Below are 23,514 nucleotides of genomic sequence, written 5' to 3'. Positions count from 1 at the left end.
CGAATGCATTCGACCTCACTCGTATGAATTCGTACGATTTTTGCTAAATTGTACATATTTTACGAGTTCCCCAATTCGTATTAACAACCTACCCCTGACCCTGCCCCTAAACCACTCATCACTAGGGTTTAGACAAATCGTACGAATTCGTACGAGTGAGGTTGTACGAATTCATACGAATTAGCCACCTTTTACTCACTTGCTGCATTTGTTTTATTATTTTTACATGCGGGATTCGTCCGTGAGGGGCTGCCGCTCTCGATCACTTCCACTGACCGGCGGAACCTCTGGCGATGTTGCTCTGGATTGTGGCCAACCCGCTGCAGGACGGCCAGCTTGAGGTCGTCGTAAACCAGGAGGTTCCTTGGCAGCTGTTGGGCAGTCACTTGCGCCTCGCTGGACAGCAACGGGATGAGACGCACTGGCCAGTGGGCCACTCACATGTGGTTCCGCGGCCCAGACCTCCCAGTTCATCCAGTTCAGGAACAGCTCGGGGTCCTCCTCCTGCGCCTGGAAGAGGGCATTGAAGCGTTACTCCTGATCTTCCCTCATATTCAATATCGGTTGATGGGTGTTCTTGATGCGGGCTTGCGAGTGATTTTTTTGACGTCAGCAAATGGCGACACTGACGGGGACTGCATGGTGACGGCTCACTTCTCCTTCTGGGTTTTGGGACCAATGTAACAAAGTTTGTAGTTCTGGGAAGAAGGAGGCGGGAACCGGCAAACATTCAACATAAACTTTAACCCAAAAATAAACAACCAACAAAACAAAAGTAAAGCGGCATGCCCTCACCGACAACTACTGCACATAAACATAATAAAACATAACATAAAGTCCAGGCCTGGTCTCTCGTCTTGCACTGTCGTCACTCCTCCTTTTAACCTTCCGGAGCTCCTCTGTGAGACTTGAGACCGGTGTGATGAGCAGATGACGCTCACTAGCACTCGCGCCTCCGGCCTCGCTCCGTTCCCATGGTTCTCGGCCCTGTCCTGCTTGCCACAACCCAACTAGTCATTTTTTAAAGCTTTTACGCATCTTGAAAAAGGCGGTTGCTAAATGAGACTACAGACATTGTCGGGGACACAGAACAGGTAAACTCATCTACTTACTAGTCCACTTTCATAGCCTCGTTGCGCTCTTGCAAACTATTCTAACTCACACTTTCAGGGGAATAATTTTTTTTATTTTTTATAAAGACTGAAAGAGATTTTGGAAGCTTGGTGGTGGTGACGTTGAAGTCGAGCAACTGTAGTGTAGTTCGCATATAGCCTAAGTCTTTTTTTCTTTTTTTTCAGCGATTGTATTTAGACTTTGAAGTTGTGTTAATTTGTGAAAATTATCTTGATTGACAAATGTGTAAGTATCAGAAACCTTTATTTATCACTGGGCTTATATCACAGGTGTCTCAGTTTGGTCTGCTTGTTATATATATATATATATATATATATATATATATATATATATACTGTATATATATATATTTTTTTTTTTACGATAATTCAAAAGCCAGTGGACAATTCCTATTGAGGTTTTGGGGACCAGTTGTGATCCTAACTTCCAGATTGGCCTACAAAAATGTGTCATCTCTGCAGCACTCTATAGTTAACCCAATGAAAATACTGTCAATATTTACTCACTCCAATCCCATAGGTGGCAGAATTTATATTGGTGTGTAGAAACAGCTGAAGAAGTGAATGTTTCTGCCACCTACTGAACTGGAGTGCTGGGTGGCAATTGCACATTGCTTAAATGTTGTGTTGTTTTTCATCGAGAACATTTGGAGCACTTGGCAAATGATCAGTGAGCCACATTGGGTCATACTCTTGGGTGCTTTATTATTAAGCATTAAAGTGAGTCAAAATGTACTTCCCATGTTCTAAATTGACTGGATAGTTATTCAATCATCTAATTTTGTGTTCAACAGAAGAAAGAACTTTATATGGCAAAAGTTATACAGGTTATATGGGTAAGTAAATGATGAGTATTACAGTTTTGATTAAGCCATCCCTTTAACCAATTAGACTTTCTTGGTCAACCAGTTTACTAAAAGACATTGCTAATTGACCAGTTATTTTGCTGGGAAACAGCTTGGTTATGGTGGTCCACCAGCTAGACTAGCATCAAACTAGCATGAACTAGAGTGGTCCAGCGTGGTACAGTAATTCATACTTTCAGGTCTTTTCAGCAGGGTCAGCTGCGTATGTTCAGAACTGGCTTTTGATAATGGCTCTCAATCTAAACCGTATTTCCTGTTGCATACAGACAGAGGAAGTGCACTGTTATGACACTGATTTTCCACTTGTTCTGCCGTGACCTATTAACCCCTCTCAATGTTGTAAGCCAAAGCTTTCTACTGCTTTGAGCACAAGTGTCACATTTCCGATAGTCTGTCACTAATGCCCACCCAATCAATTCATCAAAAAACCATCCACCGCACCCACACAAGGTCAGGCCACAAAAGAGTCTAGCACCTAAAATTTGATGGGACATCTTAGCAAATATTTAAAAGCTAACGCTGATGAATTGCCATTATTAATAGCTTTCAGTCTGTCACATTCCCTGCACAGAGTCTGTGAAGAAGTGGAGAACAGTGATGAATGAATTCATTTATTTCCAATCTTTCTGCTGATGTGCATTTCTGGCTTTGTGATGCCTGAATTGGGGTGTCTCAAGTCCGAGATTTGATCTTCCACTGGGTTGGGTGCAGAAAAATATGTTTATCTTTGTGAAAATTAGGTTTTTGAAAAAGAAAAAAATACAGATTTTTATCCATGTGCTTGCTGCTGGAACTTGGGTGTATTCAGCTTGGAAAAAGTGATATTAATAAATCGCTACTTTGTTGCTTAAATTGCCTGCTTATGATTGCAACACAACGGGAGGTCATTTTGAAGGCAGTTTCTTTGAATTCAAGATTTGATTGCTTTAGATTTTTTGTGTGTTCACCCTGTCAGACCATTTTTCACAATCAACCACAATAAAATGCAGCAGGAAATGGAACACGCTTCAGCTGGGGCAAGAAAGTACTGCAATTTGGCCTGTGTGGATGTGACAGGATTTTGATTGGCAGGTAGCATAGATTTGACAACAAATGTGTTTCTGACAAATAAGCGTGCATTAATAAAAATACAGCTTATCTTTTGGAGAACAATTGGAAAACCACTTTTATGTGTGATACCCAGTTTTAAGTTTGCAAAGAGTCTGAGCTTGAAACAGCAAGGCAGATTGTTGACTTGGCTTGTAGGAAGTGAGGAAATAAAAGACAAGGTTAGAAAGATTCAATGAGGAGCCCAGCCTGTAGCAGTTTTGCAATGGCTGGCTGTATTCTGTCAGCTAGCAATGCATGTGGCACAACCACAACAGCTTCATTGATTTTAATGGGAATGTTGCAGAACGCTGCACGCAGATAACCAGTACAACCTGGCCTGAACAGTTGAATTAAACAGTGTACAGTGTTATTTCTGTTATTTATAAATCAAATGGGCTACAGACAAATCAGAACAAATCAGTAAATATTTGTTAGTCTGCGGGTGTGTTCCGTACGCCACTGGACCCCACACTGTGCGCTTGCTGTGTAGACAAACTAGAACGCTATAATGGGAGCGTTAGTTTGTCACATCACATCACTAGCAGTGTCACACTTGTACATGCACACTTCAGTGTCTAATATTAGACATATATTTGTTATTATTCTCTCATATGGAGAATACTGATTAAATGGTGTGATGATGAGATGCAGTTATTATATCGTCACCTGATCCGTGTGATATAAGTACATGAGTGCAAGGTACAATTTTCTTTTATGGTTATTATTTCTACACCCAGACGATAAAGCAGTGTATATTTCAGGAGGTTTAATTGTTTTTGTCATTCATTAGGTTGTTTTGGTAAGAGTGCATCAACGGGGAATGAAGACGTATGTTCGGTGATAGGTGCACATATCAATGAATATCACAGCACGCTTTATTTGCCAATTCGGTTTTTAGTTTTCATGATATAACAACATTACGCATTTGTTTGTTTTTTACTATACCGTTTATTGGAAAGTTTGATGAATGGAGACCTTTGTCAGCTGCCATGGCTTTGACACTAGTGTTTACTTCCGGGTTAGAGCGTGGATTTCCCAAAGGGGTGTGCGCTTCCAGGGTCATGTTTTTAAATATATGGAAACACCTTTTTTTCAGGTGTTATTTTCCATTTACAAATGTATTGTTTAAGAAAATATTTCAAATGATTATTTAATGATTGCATATTCAGTATTTGTTATTTTCTGTTACCACAGATGTGCAGTTCTTCTGTAATCAAGAGATACATGTTATTTTCTTTCTTTTTTTCTCACACTATCTACAGAGTTGGATTTGTCCAGTTACTATTCTGGTGGGAATTTAGAGTATTTAAGCCAGACCTTCTCAGCCTTTGGGGAGGAAGGGGGTCAGTGAGTTAAGCTGAGGTTGTGTTTGTGCTGTTTAAAGCAAATTTACTTTGTTCTTTGTTAGAAAAGTGTGTGCTGAGTAAAGCGTTTGTAAATATATTTTTTTCAACTAATTTTTTTTTATTTTTTTTTATTCACAGACTTGTAATTTGTACCCCAGTTTTTGATATTTGATTTATAAAATTCACTCTCTTTGCATTATCCTGGTTTACGCCTATGCCTTCCTATCACCTCCCTTGGTCCCTAACGGCATACGTTTCAACAAATGGCCTGAAGAATTAGGCCCATGCAGACTTTTGCCTTATATAGCAGTCCACTGGGGGAAAGTGGAGCACCTCTATTTGTAAGGTGTTTTACCAAGGCTTAAAACATCTTCATTGCATGATTTAATTAGTCTAACTTAATCTGCACTATATCTGGCATGGGTGTACATGATATTGTCCAATTCCTGTAATACACTACATGACTAAATATATGTAGACACTCACTTCTAATTAACAGGTTTGGTTATTCCAGTAACAGGTTTTGAAGATAAATCCTTAACATGCATGTATGGTTGTGGAGTTGGGTACTTTTATAGTGTAACTATGGTATGTTTGTGAACATTTTTAGTAACAAGGGGAACTTTTGTTATGGATGCACACATAATGTGCTGCATATTTGAGAAGTATGAGCACATGGTCATGATTATCATCTCACATCAACACATTTTTGCACACAAGGGTTATGTGAATGGATCCTGAATATTGTCGTTCTGTGAAAATCTGCTCTCACGTGTGCCTGAGATCAAAGTAGCTCTGGTAGGAATGTTAATACATATTAATGAGCCTCTTTGTCAGGACTGAGCTCTACAGACTTCAGCAAAGTGGCCTAAAATTGCAACATAATTGGGCCATCTATGAGTTTGAGGCTAAACAAACTATCTCCCTAAAGACTCCCCATCTCTCTGTCTTTCTTTACAACCACTCTTAAGAGTTAATTTCCCCTTACACCTCTGTTTTGGTACTTGCAGGGTCATTTTAATTGCTTGCTTAGCAAATTAAAGATACATTTTTGCTTTGCTTTACTTTTATCTGACTGTCACTTGAATGATTTCAATTGAAAGTGCATCACTGTCTTATTCAAACAGCGGTAAGCCTGTTCAGAGATGTATTCAGAGCTGCTACAATGAATATGATGGAAAATTTCAGGTTTCTGTTAATCATCCTTGTATGTTTACATCATGGCCATAATACTACGTTCTTTATCATGACGTTACGTTTTGCATATGTCTTGTAGGACTTTTTTTTATATTAGTTACTCTTGTTGCACCTTGTCAGATTTGTATGGAAGCTTTGTTTCCGCCAAAGAATAAAAAAAATTTGACTTTTTATCTCACAATTCTTACCCTTGCAATCGCAAGTTTATTTTTTCTCATAATTGCGAGTGTATGTCTCGTTATTCTGTAAAAATAAAAATAAAAATCCAGAAGTGCGAATATAAACTCGCAATTCTGACTTTTCTCACATCTCACATTTCTGGGTTTATAACTCGTAATTCTGACTTTTTTCCTCAGAATTGTGAGATATAAATTTGCAATTGCGTTTTTTCATTGTTTTATACCATGGCAGTAACACGCTTCAATAGATTTGCTTACCATTATATCTTGATGACCTGGGCACACAACTTATTTTAATTATTTAGTAATACATTGTATATAAAATGATATAGAGAGACATATATATGAGCGACACTGTTCTGTAGATTGACCCAGCAGTGAAGAAGTGAGATATACAGTAGTTTATGTCTTGTGCTGTACTGTATGGAGATTTGGCTGATTCTAGGAATTCAGTGAGCACAGCAAAACTAGGCATGAGAGATACGGGAAATAAATTCAGATTCACAGACTGAGAAAATGGAGTGAGAGGTGAGATCGACACAGAACGGGACAGTGTAGGACAGTCTGGGCTTGTTCCTGTCCACTGTTCGATGAAGAGGTGTTTAATGAGAACTCGGGGAGAGAAAAAGAGACAGCAATGGTGTGAAGGAGACAGCAAACCTAAAATTGAATGTGAAGTGTAAGGTAGAATGAGAGAGGAGTTTGGAATATAAAACTGGTTGTGCATTAAATATTCATTTTCCTCAGGTTTGGAAGAGCAGTGCGTTTCTCTCCAAAGCGCATCGAAACACTCAGCAAATGGGTATAAACCCAAGGGGAAATGTATATAACTCACACCTATAAACCAGACAACACACACACACACACACACACACACACACACACACCGAAAGAGAAAAAATTAAACCGATTTTCTCTGATGAACTGCCATCCACAAGCATGAACATTTAAATCAGGACACACCTGCGTCCACAGGCTAAACACACTCATGCATCACATTCATATATGCAAAGTACCTCACATGCTTTCTTCTCTCAAACTCATAATATTACATCATGGTAAGATCTTTAGCCAGTGGAGCAGAAATCTGCATCTGAGTGTGTGCTCACATGTGCTCTGAAAATATGCACATTCCCCAGCTGTATAAGCACAAACAGCTTTTTATTTTCAATTTACCAATGTATCCTCACACTTCAATAAAGCATGTCTTTAGAGAGAAACAGAATAAACAGTGTGCTGTACCTCTGTTTCATCCTTTAACAATTTGTTTCATTTACAGTGAAATGGTTTAGCCTTTGGTTTTGGAAATGCTTCAACCCTTTATAATAAGGCTTGTGAAAATAGTTGTGTTCATGTCATAATATACGTTTAATACACTTTTCTTTTTACACACATAGTCATTTATTCATCTTGAACTTGAAATCATACAATACAATTTCACTTCACACATACATACTACTGTTCAAAAGATTGGGGTCAGTAGTTTTTTTTTTTTTTTATGGTTTAATACTTTTATACAGGAAGGGCAAGTTAAATATTAATTTATAATAAATATAATTAAAAATAAATGCTGTTTTTAATCTTTCTATTCATCAACAAAGAAGAAATGTTTCTTGAGCAGGAAATCAGCATATTAAAGTAATTTCTGAAGGATCATCTGACACTTTGGATTAATGGTTGCTAAAAAGTTATTTTAAATTGTAATAATTTTTCACAATATTACCTTTTTCTTTTCTTTTTTTTTTTTTTTTTTTACCAGCCCCAAACTTTTCAATGGCCGTGTGCATGATATGAAACCAATGGAGGATATGTTTCAAGATTTTGTGTGAAAACAGCTTGTCAAATAGTGAATTGACTGCTTTTCTGCTGATGGTCAACATGTTTGTCTTTAAATTAATTTTGGAGTGAGCTATTTTTGGCTTTCAAAACTGTTCAGCTGATTAAGTCAAGGACAATTTTTGCAACAGGTGTATTTCAATTTATGGCTCTTTTATTGTATTCACCAATGGTGATAGACTGTTGTAAAATTGATGTCAATGTAATTACATGATTGGCTTATAATGTGCACCTGATCCAAACTGAGCTTTGTTGACTAATACATTTTCTCAAATTATACAGATGCGGAGATTACCATCTCTTCCTGTAATGAAAGAATCTCTAGTACCAGAAAAACCTAATTGACTCCTTTATCTCCTATAATGTAGTGATGAATAATTTCCACACAGGTTTGTCTTTTACCACAAAGTTCACCTTTTGCTGAAAGATGAAAGATTAAGAAGGTCATGCGCAGGTTGAATCAAATATCACGTCCCGGATGAACAATAACAGTTCCTAACCCCGGTGTCATCACCCCAACTCTCTAGTTCCCATCTATTGCCTGTGCAATGTGATATGTAATTCAACCAGAGCCATTCACTTTTATAATAAAAGATGGCCTAGAGCAGCCCCAGTGTGGGTCAAGGAGATTGTCTGGCCCACATTAAATAGAAATTTGCTTTAATATCATACATGAGGTGATATGGGAGATGACTTGAGCTGCATATGTCAGAAAGGTTCTTCTCCTACAGGTTCTTCATTAGCATAATAATAATGTTTTATGTATATATTTATACAAGGTGAAGTGGATGATGGTTGGCTGTGTATTTGGTGCCAAGCCTGTGGAAATGCTAATGAAGGACCTGTAGGAGAAGAACCACCCAAAATGTGCCAATAAAATATCCCCCACACCATTACACCACAACCAGCAGCAGCCTGAACTGTTGATTATGCCAGTTTCAGACCGTTCCAGTAGAAATTGAGACTCCAATCTTCTATTGTCGAATTTTGGTGAGCCCTTGTGAATTGTAGCCATAGTTTCCTTTTCTTAGCTGACAGGAGTGGCACCAAGTTTGATCTTCTAATGCTGTAGCAAGAACTAGAAGCTTGATTCTGTGATTAGTGACTGATGAACCGTCTTTATGGATTTTGATGTATATATTGAATCATTGTCTAGATCACAGTTTTATCCTAAACCCCAATCTAATTCTCTTATTAAAAATCTAAATTGTTTATTTATTTATTTATTTATTGACTAAAGAACTTTTAGGAAACTTTGGAATATCCTTGTGCATTTGAAGGCAAACTTTTTTTAGGAAGCCATCCAGATGATTCATTGGCATGTAGGTGATGTCTTGTTGTACCATATACTTTGATGTAACCAGCAAATTCAGTTAGGTTGTTCCAACAAAGTGGATGATCAATCAGGAAGACAAGGTCAGAGAGGGTACTAACTGACTGATTGCAAAGGAGCAGTAATATTATAATCAATGTATGCATGTCACAACACCATAAGTACTCTAAGAAATCCTAATATGTTGTTAAAAGCGGGATTTTTATTTTATTTATTTATTTTTGGTAATTTTTTTATTGCATTTCTAGAAAACTGCATACAGTACTTACTGGCAGTGTTGGGGAAAGTTACTTTTCAAAGTAATGTGTTACAGTATTGCGTTTCTCCCTAAAAAGTTTCTAATGTCGTTACTTGGTTACTTTTTATTTACTTTTTTGAAAAAAGTAATGCAGATAAATTGTTGTAAATTTTAAAGTAATGTGTTACTTTACCAGTTACTTAAAAAGTTATTGATTACGTAACTTGTGTTACTTGTAATGCGTTACCCCCAACAATACAGCACAGTGTATGATGGGCCATTTATCTTTAGCTAGAGTTTTGACCTAAACTCTTCCTGTTTCTTCTTGGAAATCCAATGACGAGACATTATACTGTGTGAATTACATCCTTGTGACTTGCTGCCAGCCAGCTGTGTTCCCATTTTTATCTACAGAAACTAACTGAAAGTTAGTTGTTCAAGTCCCACCATGTACTATAAATAGTGTATTCTCATAATACTGAATATTGAACATGAACATGGTTCATTGTGTTGTGCAATAGAGTCAGCACTTCACCCATTTCCCCCTGCTCAGCCTTCTGGGAAATCCCTATAGGTTAGCTGACCCCTAATTAAAAATCCTGCAGCTACTCATTAGTTCCTCGCTGCTCTGTGAAACGAAAGCGAGTCGAAACGGAGCAGGGCTATTGATCACATTAGCACACAAAGCCGCTGCGGCAGGTGACCCGAACTGATCGCTTCTCCCCGGCAGCAGCGGTCCTAGAGCAGGTGTATGACCCACCTTGAGATCCATGAATACTACATTATTATGGGCATCTGTGTCATTTCTGCATTGGCTGTGGGTAAATGATGAAAGGACAGTGGTAATACTCAGAAATCAGAAGGACACTGGCTTTTGGTGTCTGACGGAGACTATTTGGCCTCCCTGTTCTCTCAATTCTTTCTCTCTTATGTAAGAGGAGTACTAAATCCTCATTCCTAAAGCAGAGCAGTAAATGTATTATTTTTATGCTTTTGTCTGCTTTATTATATTACATATTTTCACTGAAAAACAAGACTAAACTACAGATACAAAACACTTTTGTTGTTATATTTCCCTCTGCAATCATAACTTGCATGATTACATATACACATCTCAATGACTTACAGAACAGGTCTGCTGTACATTTAATGCACAGCCATATTTCAAGTCTAGGTTGTTTACCAATGGGACAGATAAATGTCAACATCTTTATGAAACTGAGACTAGGTAAATGGTTCTATGCTATTTATTGTTTCTCATTACCCTAAAGGATCCGCTGATCGGCTAAATAGAATTAGGGAAGTACCAGTAGCTGTATTTAAAGCTGAGGCTGTAAAAGATTAGAAATCATCAGGAGATATGCGCGGTTTGTGAACCGTGGAATCCGGAAGCGAGAGAGAAATGAGAAAGGGAGCAGTTTGTCCTTTATCAAAGTCTGCAAGTTAAGGACACTCTGTATGGAGAAAAGTGAAAAAGGAACTGGCTAAATTTTAGAGGTCAGAAACAAGAAGGGCAGAAGAGAAGTCATTTTATTCCCTTTCTCACTCTCGCATTCATGCTACGTCACTTAGTGTGAGCCCCAAATTTGGCCAAATTTGGTAAAAAAAAATGATCAGGAAAAACGAGAAGAATAAGATGTTAATACAACATTAATGATGCAAAATACTGGCTCTTACAAACACTCAAGGGGACACAAGTGTTTCTTCAATTGGCTGCAAAGCCTTGTGCAGAGACACACACTGACATCTCAACGCAGAGCCAGCCTCTACACAAACACGCGCACAAGCACATGAATACTTAATTGTTTTCCTGGAGTTTTGAGTTTATAATCATATTTAGAGTGAACTTGGTGGCTGCAAAAATGTCTGTGGTGACCTATATTCTCTGATTGCTGTTGCCTTTTTGGAACAATGGAGAAGTTGTGTTCTAATTATTCTGGCTCCAGCTGCATTCACAAATCAATGAGTTGAGTTTAGAATCTTGCTGTTAAAAGTTTTGCTTAACTTCTTGCCTTTTACACTTGTCTGTGATATTATGGTCAAATCTTCCAATTTTCCCCATTTCCTATTAAAAAGGAAAACATTTGAGATTAGGTATACAATGGACCTTAATGGGTCACCAAAATGACATAATTAAATGTTATTTTCACTTTTTTTTCCCTGTGAAAAACAATTCTTCATACATTAAAATAGCTTGAATGTAACTCTACACCCTTGCTTCATATAGTATACGTGGAACCATGAATATGCAAATTCGATCAGTGCAGATCACTCGCTAAACTTTCGTCAAGTTACTGTAGTAAACTCCACACAATGATATCACTCTTTACAAAGTTGGACACATAACTGTAACTAATATGATTAGCCTTTTGCTTGACTATGTTATCAAACAGCTAATAATGTGTTGGTAATGTTACACAAACCATGTTCCTGTTTACCATCTCAAAATTAGGCAGCTGCCTTCTAAAAATCAGTATATCCTTAAAAATGCTTTGAAAAGTATTAATAGTAATAGTAATATGAACTAATAGTAGTCAATGATGCTTTGAAAAGTATTAATAGTAATAGTAATATGAACTAATAGTAGTCAATGAACAATAAACTGGGTTAAGTGAATGTATTTGAACATATCTTACATACTTCCCTTTTGATGTAGTATTTATAGCATATTCATTTCCAAAAATGTAGCCTACCAGAAATGCCCTGCAGATTATAGTAGGGTTAAGGCTATTTTTTTGTCTCTTCTCATCATCTTTTTTCTTCAGTCGTCATCTGTTCATCTCTACTACTGATAAAATGTGAACCACCTATTGTATACTTCTCATATTGCTGAGCCTTTTTTTATGTGGCTCGAAACAGAGGGATTGTATTAAACCAATCACAACGATGAGTGTAAACCTCAACATTTGGTTTCAATGCAAACAGTGTAATGAGGGTCAACAGTGAGCATGAGGTTCTCTCTTGACCGTCTTGCATGGTCTCAGCTTTAACCCATCAAACGTTCCCCAAACCGATCTCTGGAAGATACATAGCCAATTAAACCTTGATGCCAGCTTCTTTTTCCTCTTGCTGTCTCTTTCTGTGTTATTTTCCAGGCTGATTATCTTGCATGTGGGAGAAAGGTTTTGTTCTTTGGAACTAGAAGCAGGACTCATTACATCTTTGCCACATTATATTGCCATGTTAGCCTGGAAATGCTTTCAGTGAACAGTGTTTTCCCCTGACAGTGCATAAGGGAAAATAAAAATATAAATACAAACAAGCATGGATGTTTAGTCATTTCATCTGCTTGTTTCTATCTCTCTCACACTCCCCGTTTCTCTCTTTTTTCTCTCTTCAGATTGCTGAGTGGAATCTGTGAGGGTTTGCAAACAACAGAAGTGTGTATTGTGTGTCCATTGAAGAGACCGTTTCCCCTCTGCTGATAATGAAGCACCATTTCCAGATGAGGAGGCAGTGAGTATTTTATCTCTGACTGTAGCCATACGTGCATGGAGAGCCATTAATTCCCTTGGTTCACCGTGTGTCTTTGAAAGCTGTCCCTCTGCGCCTCCGTGCAAGCCGCTCTCAATTTCAGTCTTCTATCAAGTGCCTGGCCAAGATTACACAAATGTCATTTTAATGCCCCCTAAAAACCTCACCTCAAAGGGTCCCGTGCTCTTTGAAACTGTTCTTTTCATTCCCACATGTTTGATGTGCACATTTTTTTAAAGCTGCTAGACACATTGTAAGGGTCCATATTTATGCCTCGGCTAGTGCACTTTTCTTTCCCATATTTCCTTTTGAAACCGGAAGTTTGGGCAGGGCATTATGAAGAGAAAGTGCCTTTTTTAATAGCCAGTACAAATCACATCTGTAAACTATAATTTGCTCCATTCTAGTTGGTTGCAGGTGGCATTAGGGGGTGGGACATTCTCATTCTAGTGTGCATTTGATTGGACAAAAGCTTGTGTAGTGCAGGATGAGTCATCTACGTATATTTTACATTTGTTTTGTTGGAAGACTGTAAAGTTTAAATTAGTATATCAGCCAAAGGTAAATTTTTTACTAATTTGTTAATTATTAGTAATAAATGTTTGCATCACATAACATGCAATAAACAATGTAATATCATTTTGCAGAAATGTTGCCACAGGAATGTTTTTCCAATAAACCTAGGTTAAGCATATAAAGTATATATAAAATTGCATTACTTATTGCATATTACTTATTGCATATATATACATATACACACTGTTAGTATACTGTAGGTGGATGCTACATAGAGCAAGATACTAGAACAACATTGTGAGGTGTCATTTTGTGGTTGTCCATCAGGGAACATTGATGTTGACAAAGGATGTGCATTATTCAACCCTGACCTATCAGTTATTCATGATGCTGACGTGATGCCACAAGAGACCGCTGTTATGGTTGCTGAGAGGGGTCTTCGACTAAAGCTCATACCGATTGATTTCAGTCCTGTGGTGCTTGAAGAGGTGTGATAAAGGTGTTCTTTAAAAAATGACTATCCTGGCTCAAAATCACAGTCACACGCGTTTGGCTGCGTGAGGCATGTCAAAGCAGACTCAGAAGACAGGATGAAGTGACAACAGGAATTTAATATAAACAGAAACACACCAAACCTACAACACAGTGTTGACGAGAACCGACAGTGAACAGAGAACAATGAGTAACTTAAATGCACAGATGAAAATGGGAAGACGAGGTGACAACAGCTGAACATGGTGAGTAATGATGATCGCTGGCAGGTGCAGGTAATGTTGAAGTGAGTGCAGGTGTGAGGCGGAGAGGATGATGGGACATGTAGTGAAGACAGTGACTAACAGGTGACCGTGGATAACAGCTGAGGATTTGGCTCCGGTGAGTTTGTAAATTGGCATTACGTGAGTAGCCAATGTTAGAAACAATTTGCCAAGCCACAAGGGTGCCGTTCACGTTCCTTTCTCTGAATTTACAATTTCATTGATGGCAAATAACCTATAAAAAGATATAAGGAGATTAATATTTTGATCATTTTGTGTGTAAATGTTCCAGTATTGCTTTCACGTTACATCTCAAAGAAACGTACAATTACAAATACACAGCAAATGGAAACTGACATTTTGCTTATCTGCTCTTGTACACAGGCTTATTTTAATGATGCTTTTAAAGCTGAAATGTTTTAGTTAGTTTGTAACCTTCAGACTTCATAGCCTTCAGACCCAGGGCCTCATGCACAAAACTGCATACATTTCATCAAAAAAGATTGTGCATACGCACTAAAGTTTTCATAGACTATACTTTAGTGCTTAAAAGCACTAAAAACTGGGAAATAGAGGATGATAGAGAATGAACATGGCCAGTGCTGATAAGAGAGATATTACACTGCATAAAGTATTTCCTTAATCAATATCTTTATTTTTCAGTATTGCGTTTTGAGGGGAAAAAAATATGTAAGCAAAATTGCATCCGATATTTAGAATCTAGTGTAAGTGTATTATTCACCTCATGGAAATTGTTTTTACTTGTTTCAAGCATAAATCAAACTAATGCAGTTTTGCTTTATTATGTTTTTCACTTAAAAATAATGATTCAGATCACTAGTAGTTCCTACTGAGTGACTAGGCAACACTTGAGTAATTAGTGATGCATTTTATGACCTAAAAGTCATAAAAAAGACAATTTCTCACCTCTCAGACATGTTAATGTTGTGATTAGTAATTAAGTGTTAATTATTTATAATTTGTCTTCGTTAGTAGCTCTTAATGGAGTTTGTCTCATTCAGTAATTATTGATTACCTAGGGACTATCTCAGTCCTAAATTTGCTATTACTTATTGATTAATTAATCTTGTTTCCATATTAGTCTATGGTAGCTGATGTGTACTACTCAATTGTCCTGTATTACTTCCTGCATAGTTACCTATTAATGACGAACCATTATTCTAAAGGGTTACCAAAATATGTATATCGTCTGCTATCAGCCGGTTGACCATGATATAATTTCGAGAGCATAGCTCAGGTAATCTGATCTTGGTTGAGTACTCGATACATGGCAGATCAGAGCAAAGTTTGAGACATCATTGAGATCCAGAGTAGATACATGTGAGATTACTGAGAAGTACGACATTTTCATAGAAGTATCCTTATGATCTTGATGACATATAACCTCATTCTAACTATGAGAAATAATTGAGATATTAAAACTCATTTGTGTTTCATCTTTCCTGTGGGTCCTGAAAGTGATGCTTCAGTGTAAAAGTGCTAGCCTGAATTTTTTAAAAGGCATTTAACAGACAAGTTTGAGACACTCAACCTACATTATTCAGATCTTTAATGTGCTTTTTGGCAGAGGATTATTTTATTTATATAACTTTTTTTTATATGTAATATGATAACCATAATTTTTAACATGTTCAACATGTTCAAGCAAAAACTGTAGCAAAATTGTAATTTAAATGTTATTTTTTCTTAATTACATTTACACTCACAGTCAAGACACTTGCGATTGCATTTCCATTAAGTGTCCCGCAATGAATGTAGCAAAATTCAATGTGCAATTTGAAAATGCATTTTGAGCCGATTACGTGCCCGCCCCGCCCTGTCAATCACTGCGTGAAGTTGGCCCCGCCCCCAACCCAATGTAAAACGTCGGCAAAATAGGCTCAATCATTTTTACTTAGTTTGTGCTGTAATTTTTGTTTGTTTGTGCTGCTTCTGTTTTTTAGATAGTAAAATAAAATGTATAGGTCATTCTGATGTCACCCAGGCCACCACATGCTCCAAATAAAATAGTCTCGTTCGGTTTGTGCCGGTTTTGTTTGTGCTGCTTCAGTTTTTGAAATATTAGACCGAATTATAGACGATGACGTCACCAGCCCCCCGACCCGCTCCACATTCACCCAAAATAGTCTCATATGTTTGTGCTAATTTGCGCCGATAAACGTTTATTTTGTGCTGCTTCGGTTTCTTAAATATTAAAATAATATTTATTGGTCATTCTGAGGTCACTCAGCCCCCTACTGCTCCACATTCACCCAAAATAGTCTCATTTGTTTGTGCGATCGTTTCTGCCGGTTAAAGTTTCGTGTGCTGCTTCGTTGTTTAAAATATTAAGACACTGGATTATAGACGATGACGTCACCCGTGGATGACGGGTGACGTGGATGACGTGGAGCAGCCCTCGACCTGCTCCACATTCACCCAAAAAAGGCTAGGTCGATGAATTTGACCCGTCAGATTCCATGACCCTGTGTATTAATACCTTAATACCTTGGAACCAAGCTCCTGCTTCGGTCGTACAGGGACCGGACAGCCCTTAGCAAAGGACCCCGGACCCCATACTCCCGGAGCACCCTCCACAGGCCGCCGCGAGGGACACAGTCGAATGCCTTCTCCAAATCCACAAAGCAAATGTGGATTGGTTGGGCAAACTCCCATGAACCCTCCAGCACCCTGTAGAGGGTATAGAGCTGGTCCAGTGTTCCACGGCCTGGACGAAAACCACACTGTTCCTCCTGAATCCGAGGTTCTACTATCGGCCGTATTCTCCTCTCCAGTACCCTGGCATAGACTTTCCCAGGGAGGCTGAGAAGTGTGATCCCCCTGTAGTTGGAACACACCCTCCTGTCCCCCTTCTTAAAAAGAGGGACCACCAGCCCGGTCTGCCATCCCAGAGGCACTGTCCCCGACCGCCACGCGATGCTGCAGAGGCGTGTCAGCCAAGACAGCCCCACAGCATCCAGAGACTTGAGGTACTCAGGGCGGATCTCATCCACCCCCGGTGCCTTGCCACCGAGGAGTTTCTTGACTACCTCAGTGACTTCAGCTTGGGTGATGGACGAGTCCACCTCTGAGCTCTCAGCCTCTGCTTCCTCAATGGAAGACGTGATGGCGGGATTGAGGAGATCCTCGAAAGTATTCCTTCCACCGTCCAACGACATCCCCAGTTGAGGTCAACAGCTCCCCACCTCTACTGTAGACAGCATTGGTAGGGCACTGCTTCCCCCTCCTGAGGCGCCGGACGGTTTGCCAGAATCTCTTCGAGGCCAGCCGATAGTCCTTCTCCATGGCCTCATCTCCAACATTATTGGGTATTAAAGTTAATAGTAATAAGAATAAAGATAAGCATGTATCAGACAATGAGAATATTTTATACAAAACGAAACCATCAACACAGTCCTCCAGCATCAGACAACAGCAGCTCAGCATAATGTTGACGCCTGATAAGGCAGAACATTCTCTCAGAAACAGACGGTCCAACATCGTACTGGTTCTATCACCTGCAGACGCGTAATAATCTTCGGAAACACTACCATTTCTCTGTCCACGCTCCACTTCATCTGCTAGTGAATGCAACGCTCGTATCAGCTCTGCCGCTGCCGTGTTTCCTTCCAACACTTTAAAATACGCACCATAGCGTATGTTTACCTGTTGCCGAGCCCCGCCTTCGCGCAGTGATTGACAGGGCGGGGCGGGCACGTGATGGGCTCAGAATGCATTTTCAAATTGCACATTGAATTTTGCTACATTCATTGTGGGACACTTAATGGAAATGCAATCGCAAGTGTCTTAAAGGTACAATATGTAGTTTTTTTTTGCTTTAAAAATAGCAAAAATCACTATATCTATGTTATATATATTTTTTTTAGTTGTGTACTTACATTATCCCGACTGTTTCCAACAACTTTCAAACCAGGAGAAATTTGTAATTTAATTTGAGGACACGGACCGTTTCTTTATTTCTGTTTTGTCGCCGTCAATGGGGTCATATCCGTGTTCTCCCTGGTTTCCGCTCGTACTGCCATGGTTACTATCAGAGGGCTCTGGTTACTAAGGCGACAGACGTGGACCACTGTGTAGTTCGTAATGTCTATCTGCACGCTGTTGTTGTTTCGCTCAAACATTATGGACCATGGCAAGCAGACTTTGGATAAAAAAGGAGAACTAAAACGAGAATCAATATCAGCGCGGTGTTTTCGAGATGCCGAGAGCTCCACGACCGAGACTTCGACCGCTCCTACATGTACTTTATTAAACAGGTGAGCACATTTACATAAAACTAATCAATGTTATATAGTTCAACAATGATAAAATGTTAGAATATGATCTGTATGTTATTCTAATGTTGATCTAGCTTACTGCTAGTCTCATACAGACAAACTAACACATAGAATAACATAAATTTCAACACATTCAAATGCAGTTTAGTATGATAGTGTAATGTTAGACCAAGTGAAACAGCGCTGCGTTACCTCACAAGTTTCATTTGTCTAATAAACTGACCTGTGAGTAGTAATTCTGCACTTGCGTGTAGTTCGGTAGAATGAAATGTCTATATTCCTTTTATATCCGCGGAACTCGCGTCGCGTGTGGAGCTGATAGCTGTCTTTTAGCAATCCCGACCTGCTTCATATCACAGTCATGATAAAAACATCAATGTATTTACTCATCCATAAACATTATTAGATCGGTCGGCTTGACGTTGACGACAAGATCCATAATTCTTAGCAAATGTTGCGTCATCAAACTACGCCTTTGTTATTGTAATTTGAGGTTAGCGACCCCTAGCGGCGAAAAAATTACACATTGTTATACGTTTAACTCTGAGTGTAAATGCAATTAAGAAAACATAACATTTAAATGACAATTTTGCTACAGTTTTTGCTTGAACATGTTAAACATATCTAATATTTTCTGTAATACATTTTAATTTTAATTTTGCAACTTATAAAGCGTTAAAATATGTATTTGATTTACATATTAAAACTAGGGAATTAAATGGCAAATGTAAATTATATAATTGAATTTTCATTTTCATTTTGCACCAAACGTTGCACAAATGTATGGGAAAATTTAAATTTAAATACAGAAATGCATTGCCATTTTACATATTGCATTGTCATTTTGCATATTACATTTCAAATTGAATTTTGCTACCCATAAGCTTCCATGTTAATTCACTTGGTCCTTGGTAAGCACTCTGATATGAGGCCCATGAAACACGAGTCACGATCTAAGCAAGCTAAAATGGCACGGTTGCTTCAGCAAATGTAGTTTATCTCATGTGTACTTTAACACTATTGGTTAGGTTTAGAGTATGGTTTAGTGAAGGTGGTATGTTTTTTTACACTCAATAGTGCTATGACCTTTAGCGCCACTCACTGGACAATTCATTTCCGAGCTGTCACGATACAGACAACAACCAATATATATATATAAAAAAAACATTACTACACTAAAAAATTTAACGCGTTTTAGCTCCACTCACTGGACATTTCACTTTGAATGGGTCGCAAAATGTGCAAGAATCAACGTAATTTCATTTCGCGTAAATGTCACTATACAGGCACGTTTTTCCAATGAGCCTGGGCTGACGACAACATTTGATCCGGCTATGAAGCTGTTTCCCGTGGCAGGAAGTTTGTCAAGTGCTCTCTTTGTTTCAGATATTTTCCTCTACAAGAATAGCTCACCTGCTCGCACACACTCTCTCCAGTTTTTCTACAATCAAGTCTTTCTCCGTAAGAGCTCTTCATCAGTTTCAGCGCAGTTAATATGTTGTGTCTCAGTGGAAAGGCGTCTCATAGATGAGAGACTGTGTTCTTTTCGCTGTCCTTTGGGTCAATCAGATGACAAACAGGTCGATTAATCAGGTTTGAGTGAAGTTTTTGCTGTCATTACTCTCTCTTTCACAACTATGAAAGTGGCAACTACAGTTTATGCCATCCTTTCGTGTGTCCATGTATATTTCCTGTCCTCTGTTGCTTTTTGTAATGAGCTATTATTTGCCTTTGGTAGAGGATAGAAACTGACCTCTGCTTGACCTGCAATGAGTAAATGATTCTCATTAGGTGACGCTATGGGTTCATTATTGAAAGCACACTCTGTCTCACCTCTGCTGTCATCTCCATTGAACTGCATGTCTTGGAGACCAGTCCCGAGGGATGCAGATAGATCTTTCACCCAGAGTAGAGAACGGCATTCACAATTTGTTGTTACACATTTCTGAGCCTCACCTAGCTAGACTTTTGTCTTGTATATTAAAGTCTGGCCCACTCTGTTGAAGAACCAGCTTATACCAGAATGAGTTTCTATACTATCTGAGGCTGGTTTATGTTGAATAGGTGCTGGTCTTGATCTGAACCAGCTACCTTTGTGTTGCCTCTCCAGTTCCTTAATCACAAAGTGTTGTTGTTGTTTTTTCTCCTTCTCATGAGCTCATGAAAATCAATTGAAACACTTTGCTGCTGGCTTTTCGAAAGAGATTCATCTATGGAGGTCAGGCTGCACTTCATTATGCTTCTTTAAGAATATCAGGTTTCAATATATATATTTTTTTTTTCAACGTTTACCTCCAAATACAAACAAACTGGCACCATGTTAACTGTTCAAATTAGTAAGCAATTAAGGCCATTTTGTTTTTAGACATTGGCTATTCTAATATTAGGATAATAAAAAATAATTATACACTCATTTATCACTCAATTATACACTTATTGCTGTAGTGGTCTGATTTGTAAATGTCTCTTAGTATGGTACAAAAAGGAAAATAATCCAGCAACCAGGCCACCTCAGGTTGTAATCTGAAAGTGAGTAGCTGTTACTTTGAAATGTTGTTATAAATTCAAAGCATTACACTGTGTAGCTGTTTGATGTTGACATGTTTAAACCAAGAGCAATAAGCCTACGAGTCTCCTAATATATGAGGAACAACTTGGAAAATTGCTGATCCATCACTGTATGCTGTCCATGTGAGGCAAGATACTCCTCCCCCTCCTCCCCCTCCTCCCCCTCCTCCCCCCTCCCCCCCCCCCCCTCCCCCCTCCTCCCCCCTCCTCCCCCTCCTCTCTCTCTCTCTCACACACACACACACACACACACACACACACACACACACACACACTCACTCACTCGCTCCTTCTCTTCTGAATCCAGCTTGTTTGCCATTTCATACTTAAAGGAATACTCCACCGTTTTTTGAAATAGGGCTTATTCACCTTCTTTCCTACATTTAGATAGGTGGGCAAATGCATTTTTGTCTCAGTGTATGCATTGTTTTAGTTTGACAGGGTTGGCGCTAGCTTAGCTTAGCATAATGAATGGAATCCTTTGTTGCCAGCTATCATGTCCTGAGTAAAAGTGATATAAAAAAAAAAAAAAACACCTAATTACTTCTTGTGGCCTGCGTATTCACAACAAGTACAAATAGCGATGCAGATTAACACTAGGCGATTTCATATGCAGATTTTGACTTGGGACTATATTAGGGGGAAGCACAGGCGAAGCACTGCTACTTGGGCGCAGAGATATCACGCCCAAGTAGCAGTGCTTCGCCTGTGCTTCCCCCTAATATAGTCCTTAATATATAAGTCAATATCTGCCTAGGAAATCGCCTAGTGTTAATCTGCATCGCTATTTGTGCTTGTTGTGAATACACAGGCCACAAGAAGTAATTAGGTAGGTTTTTTTTATTTTTTTTTATATCACTTTTACTCAGGACATGCTAGCTGGCAACAAAGGATTCCATTCATTATGCTAAGCTAAGCTCACGCCGACCCTGTCAAACTAAAACAATGCATGCACTGAGACAAAAATGCATTTGCCCACCTATCTAAATGTGGGAAAGAAGGTGAATAAGCCCTATTTCAAAAAACGGTGGAGTGTTCCTTTAAGTCCTTGCTAAAGTTTCAAACATCTAAGTCAGCGTAAGATCAACTGCACAAATTATTAAGACATTATCAGCCAGACTGCAATTATATGAACCCGCTTACACATACTTATGTAAACACTTTTTGTAGGTTGAATTGTGTTAGTTTTGCAATTTCGGTAGTGCATGCTGAAAAAAATAAAGCTGTTAATTCATGAAAGAGTTTGGGCAAGAAGTATTAAACTTGTCAAACATGGTCTGTGAATTAAATTTTTCTGCCCATTTTCTCAGCTCATACAATCATGGTGCCATTGTGTTTATGAAAGAAAGCCAGTATAGTTAGATAAATTCCATAAATTATGTGTAATTAAACCTTTTCAGAAACGTTACACTTTGCTGCACTGCAGGTATGAATTCCTTTGTATGCTACACTGTAATACAGCATTGAATGTGTGTGTGCGCACTCAGAAGTTAACTCCAATTGTTATGGCTGTACAGTGGTATTTGTTACCTTAATTATCATAGTGCAGTGTCTTATTTGTAAAAAAAATGTTTGTGGTTATTCAACCCGATCTCACGGCAATACGAATTTTACGAGGTGGCTAATTTGTTCGAATCGATATGACCTCACTCGTACGAATTAGTACGAGTTTTGCTAACATATTTTACGAGTTGCCCAATTCGCATGAATTCATACTAATGATCTACCCCTGACCCCGCCCCTAAACCTAACCATCACGTGGCTTTAGACAAATCGCACGAATTCGTACGACCTCACTTGTACGAATTCGTACGATTTGTCTAAACCCAGGTGATGGTTAGGTTTAGGGGTGGGGTCAGGGGTAGGTCATTCGTACGAATTCATACGAATTGGTTGTGAGATAGGGTTATTGACTGCTGGCACCTCAGAGAATTATACCAACCAAGTAAATTATGAATAAAAGCATGTGCTGTGATGTACTACAGTATCAACTTTAGAAACATTGTGGTTTAGTAGTGGTCCAGGAGACTTTGGTTGGTGATAGTTGAAGATGATATTCAAGTTGATTTCAAACAGCTTCTGGATGATACGCAACTTCAGATGTGAAATGTGTACATTGTTCTAAAAAAACTACAGTGAATCCTCCAAGGATCCTGTAAAAACAGAACTTGGTAAATTATTTAAACCACACTACCGTTCAAAAGTTTGAGGTCGGTAAGATTTTGAGAGGCTCACTTGGTGAGCCTCTCACCAAGGCTGCATTCATTTGATCAAAAAGTACAGTGAAAAACTATGGAAGCTTGTTTCCACCACTTAATAAAAAAATAAAAAAGGTAATTGCAACTTTTCATCTCACAATCTTGACTTTTTTTCTTGCAATAGCAAGTTTACATCTCACAATTCTGACTTTTTTTTTCTCAGAATTGCGCGATATAAACTGGTTGTTGACGCGTTAGGTCAGTAGGTCTTTAATGGCTGTTCGAACACATTCGACCACATGAGCGTTTACACTACGAGAGCAATCTGGTTGAATGCTTTTACGACTACCTTTGGAAGTGGTCGAATGTGGACAAGCTCAAAATGTTTTAGACCCCTTTTTACACCTGTTGTTTAGCATCGTCCACTTGTGATCCAATCAACCAAAACACCAGGTGTAAACAGGGCCTTAGTTCAGGAGTTTGAGCCT

At 38.6% G+C, this 23,514-nt stretch overlaps 1 protein-coding gene across 1 annotated transcript in view; it reads left to right on the top strand.

Annotated features, from left to right (window-relative positions):
* Window positions 1-23,514, top strand: part of dlgap3 (discs, large homolog-associated protein 3) — a 173,746-nt gene that overhangs the window by 92,311 nt on the left and 57,921 nt on the right. The window contains exon 2 of the mRNA XM_082187043.1: window positions 12,558-12,673. The gene's annotated coding sequence lies outside the window, so the exon portion shown is untranslated. The remainder of the gene's footprint in view (window positions 1-12,557; window positions 12,674-23,514) is intronic.

Source organism: Leuciscus leuciscus, assembly GCF_965113295.1.
Source record: "Leuciscus leuciscus genome assembly, chromosome: 12".
Classification (NCBI taxonomy): Eukaryota; Metazoa; Chordata; class Actinopteri; order Cypriniformes; family Leuciscidae; genus Leuciscus; species Leuciscus leuciscus.
This window is presented reverse-complemented; position numbering and strand designations above follow the sequence as displayed.